Below are 4,697 nucleotides of genomic sequence, written 5' to 3'. Positions count from 1 at the left end.
TCCTCCATTTCATCATGAACTTATTTGGTGTTTGTCTCCGTCTATCTCTATTTGTAAGTCACAACACATCTTTTCCCAGAGAAAAACTCAGAGAGGCCAAGTGGCTTGCCCAAGGTCACATAGCTTATCAGTGAGGAATCCAAGATTCAGACCCAGTCCTGCTCATCTTTGAGGCTGAGGCTCTCCCAGGCCACCGCCCGGTCATGTGTGGGGCCCATAACGGACCTGGGTGTGTGGGTGGCACTGGGGGTTGGCAGGAAATGGCCATTATCAAATAACAGTGGTTCGACTTAATCTTTCCCTCTCCCCATGCTTGCGTCCTGCTGCCTAGCTTCATCATACCCACCTTTGAGAACCCCTTTCCTATTTTCTTTTTTTCCTTTTTAAAGATTTTATTTATTTATTTTTAGAGAGGGAAGGGAGGGAGATAGAGAGAGAGAGAGAGAAAAACATCAATGTGCAGTTGCTGGGGGTCATGGCCTACAACCCAGGCATGTGCCCTGACTGGGAATCGAACCTGCGACACTTTGGTTCGCAGCCCGCGCTCAATCCACTGAGCTACACCAATCAGGGCCCCTTTCCCATTTTCTAAGACTCTTCATCTGCTCCCCAAACCCAAGACCCATAATCTATGAGTCGCAGCTCCGGCCCCTGTATTTCCGGAGCACCACGGTGCACTGAGCAGTCCGCACAGACACCAGCCGGAGTGACGGGGTGGCCATCCCGTCGTCTGCCAGCTGAGCCTCCCCCACCTGCACACAACAGAAACTCAGCCTCAGGGGTGGCTTGACTAATTATGGCCTTGTCTCACCCACACCGGGACCCAGCTGCGGCATCCGGCTCTCAGCTCCGCCATCCTGAGGTGAATTTGTTGTCCCACTGGCCACCACATGAGCCCCAGATGACTGGTCCACTTCCAGCTTCTTACTTGCATTCTTTCTAAACAGGAAGAAAAAGGGAGAAATGAACTAAGAGGAGGAAGGGGCAGCAAAAATGTGAGGAAAGAAAAGTCTCCCAGGAATCCCCAGCAGACATTCACGTTTGTCTCATCGGCCGGCGCGGTGCCTCGTGGCCTCCTCTAGCTGCAAGAGGGGCTGCCCTCGACACAGTCACAACTAGTGAGCAAGGAGGGGGATGGGTGTGGGTGGTCGGCTGATGGGATCCGCCAGGCAGGGCCACCCCAAATGCCTGGGTTGAGCACAAGATGCAGAAAGCAGGCGGCAGGGACTGGAGGGGGGGCCCCAGGACTGGGAGGAAGAGCAGAAGCATCTAAGGGGGTGCAGTGGTCACCGCGCTGCACATTAGTGTCCCCATCAGAGTGGAAGTTTCCGTTCCACCTGGTGCAGGAAGTGCTGCCCACGCAGCCTCAGCTGTCAGCCTTTTTGGGGAATCGCTTTGGCTAACAAGAGTCACCTTGCCTGAAGTCACCCCCCTTTCCAGGGTGGCCTTCGTCATCGCCTCATCTCTGTAGAAATCTGCCTTCCCAGCTCCGAGCTCCCCGTGGACTCGGTTGAGACCACACAGTGGCCCAGCCGCTCCCTCTTCCTGGTCCTGTTTGCTGTCTATGCGTCCCAGGAACGTCCTCCCTAACCACTCTCAAAGAGCACCGGTGCTCCATCCCCAGGCACACAGCCTGCGCCAAGTTTAACCCAACAGACTTCTGCTGAAGGCTTGTGCGCCTGAGCTCGGAGCCCGTGCTGGGTGGAGGGGCAGGTGATGAAAACACAAACAAGCATCAGCCCCAACCTTCGAGGAGTTCACAGGCAGGTGTAACAGAGACAGGGAAATGAGCAGCTAAGATACAAAGTGCAGCGAACGCTCTAAGGGGAAGGTGTGATCCACAGTCTAGACTCGGCACAGGGAGACGGCAACAGGAAATCCGGAGGGGCTTCATGGGAGAGGGAGCCTTTGAAACGGCCTCTGAGGATGACAGAGCAGAGCCCGCGGCAGAGAAGCACCCCAGACGGGGGCCAGCATAAGCAAAGGCGCAGGAGGCTGGAGGGTGGGCCCTGGCCAGAGGGTGGCAACAGACTGGTCTGGCCAGAATGGGAAGTGAAATTGAAGTGCTAGTTCAGAACACGTGTGCTTCCAAGTCAGACAGCCTGGGCTCGACTCCCAGCTGTGCCCACTCTGAGAGGGACACTGGGCATGTTATTCCCCTCTCACAACCACGGCTTTCTCTGCTGTAAACTAGTAATCACACACCCCTTTCCCCAAAGGGCCACGTAGGGACCCAGGAGTTCCACCATGCAGGCCACTGCAGAGACACTTGGGAGAGCACGGGGCCGGACTGAGACTCCAGCTGTTAGCACGCAAGCAGACACACAGAGGAGGCCCCTGGGCTGGCCGGTGGTTCTCCAAGTTAGGCTCCCAGCAGCCCCCATCAACTGGGAACTTGTTAAAAATGCAGACTTTCGGGGCCCCAGCCCGGATCTGCCGAACCAGGAATTCTGAATGACACCCAGCAAAGTACTTCAGCAAGCCCTCCAGGGGAAGCCAGGGTCCATTAACACTTGAGAACTGCTGTTTTAAGCCAACACAGGAATTTGTTTTAAGGATACAAAGGCTTTTCGGAAAATCTGAAGACAGAGGTGCAGCAGGGCCTGGAAAATGGGCGGCGGACGGTGGGGGGGGGGCGGGGAGTAGGGGTGGGGGGATGGGAGTCTCCACTCTCCTTCACTCATCTGCCCTTCTCTCTTGCCCTCTGCCTTTCTCTTCCTGTGGCTGCAAATGAGCTTCCTTTGTTTCTGCTTCCACAGGCGGAGGTCCGCTGCCCTAGAGAGCTGCCAGGCCCAGAGGCTGACGTCTCCCAGTCTCAGGTTCTCCGGGAAGCAGCTCATTGGCCCAGCTGGAGTGAGGTGCCCACACGGGGACCAATGAACTGTGCTTTGGGGGCTGAGGCTCCTCGTCTGAGCACAGGTGTCCTCCCCCTGCCCCAAGTGCATGGAGGTGAGGTGCTGATTCAATGGGGCCTCCTAGGCTTGGAGTGCCAGCCAGCCACATGGGAAAGAGGTCAAGGGGAGAGTATGACGTTTAGGAGCTACACGCTTTGAGCCGGTCCCATGGAGCCGCGGTTCTCAAAGCGTGATGCCCAGGCCAGCAGTGCTGGCAACATGTTGACACGAAAGCCATCTTGGGCCCCACTCAGCCCCACCCACCCTCACCCACCCAGACCTCCTGAATGGGGAGCTCTCTGGGAGGGCTTGTCCATCCGCGTGAACCAGGGCGGGTTGGAGAACCACCTCAGGGAGGGCTAAGTGGAGAACCACTTAGGGAGAGAGCCGATCGTTTCCGTGACCTCGTCTGCCTTCCCTCCGCTTCCGCAGAGTCATAGCGAAATAGGCAGAAGAGGCAGCAGAAGAAGACACACGCAGGGTGGTGGCCCCCCGCCTACTCTCCTTTCTTTAACGCAGTGTACGTGGCAAGAGACAGCTTCCCAATTCCGCGACCGTCAGAGCTGGAATAGAGCCCCAGCGCCCCTCTTTACTCTGGGGAAACTGAGGCCCTGAGAGGGTAACGAGCCATGAGCGGCGTCTCCCATTCATTGAAAGAGTCAGGACTGAAGCTGAGGCCTCCTGGCTTCGAGCTCTCAAAATGGGACTTTTCTAGGTCAAGTAAAAATGTAACTGAGAACGTAGAGCAACATGAAGCCATGGGAGAGCTGTGTGAAGAACTGAGACCAGCTCAGAACCAGCTGGCGGAGTGAGGTGACAGAAGGGTTGCATCTGCAGCGTCTTTTTGTGGAGTCACCAATCAAAACCGTCGAACCTGACCTTCACTGTCAAGCTTCCAATTCCACCATTGTCATTGGTCAGAGCTGTTCACGCACCACCAACCAGGCGAGGCTAAACCCCATTGCTATACCGACAATTAGAATATTCATAAGGCTTTAATGAGAATGGGAAGGAGGAGCAGGAGAGGACAAAGATGATAGAACCACAGCAAAACAAAACTATGGCTCCCGAGTTTTTATGTTTAAATGGATTTGGGAAGTCTCCAGCAGGGGGGGAAATAGGAGAAACAGCTGAAACACTGCACAGGGAGTTGTGAAAATTATGCACTGCAGGCTCTGAACCTTGTGTAACTACCAAAAGCAAGACGCTCCTGGCAGTTAACGTGCCCGTCTTAGGAAAAGGAAGTGGCAAGTCCAGCCTGAACTGGGGTGGAGAAATGTGGTCGGTGTGGGATGCAAAAAAAAAAAAAAAGGTGAACAGACAAAAAAAAGTTAGCAAGGACTTGTAAAAAGAGGAACCAGGGTGAACCAAAACAAAGAAATCTTTGATGGCTCTTAGCTCTGGGTTTTGCCCTGGAGGCAAGGAGGGCAGGAGCAGCTAAGCAGGTCGTGCCCTGAGCAAGGGCACTGCTCCTGCAGGTGCAGCCACTGAAACCCGCCTGGCGTGCCCGAGGGCGGGGGGGGGCCTTTCCCTAAGCTCAGGAAGCCAAGTGACAGCCTCCTGCGGGCGGGGCTGCCTTTTCAGCGTTGCCATGAGAGGCACGTGCTTTGGAAATAACTACTGGGCAACCCACACATTTCAAAGAATGACTTGGGTTCTTTTCAAATAGCTCCTTTATTTTCTCTATAGAGTCCCAAACTCCAGAGAGCCGACCAGCCATTTGCAGCCAGCACCTTGGTGTCTGCACAGAGCAAAGCGAGAACAGCTTGAGTTAGGAAACCCACCCCCCTTTACCCCCCCACC

General features: G+C 55.2%; 1 long non-coding RNA gene across 1 annotated transcript; it reads left to right on the top strand.

Moving 5' to 3' along the window:
* Window positions 1-986: 986 nt before the first annotated feature.
* LOC123830773 lies at window positions 987-4,334 on the top strand. The gene is made up of 3 exons (XR_006787810.1): window positions 987-1,118; window positions 2,760-2,949; window positions 3,327-4,334. It is a non-coding gene; the product is annotated as an uncharacterized LOC123830773 (long non-coding RNA).
* Window positions 4,335-4,697: the final 363 nt, after the last annotated feature.

The sequence above is a fragment of the Phyllostomus hastatus genome, unplaced genomic scaffold, assembly GCF_019186645.2.
Source record: "Phyllostomus hastatus isolate PE091 unplaced genomic scaffold, TTU_PhHast_1.1 phas_scaffold_129, whole genome shotgun sequence".
Lineage (NCBI taxonomy): Eukaryota > Metazoa > Chordata > Mammalia > Chiroptera > Phyllostomidae > Phyllostomus > Phyllostomus hastatus.
This window is presented reverse-complemented; position numbering and strand designations above follow the sequence as displayed.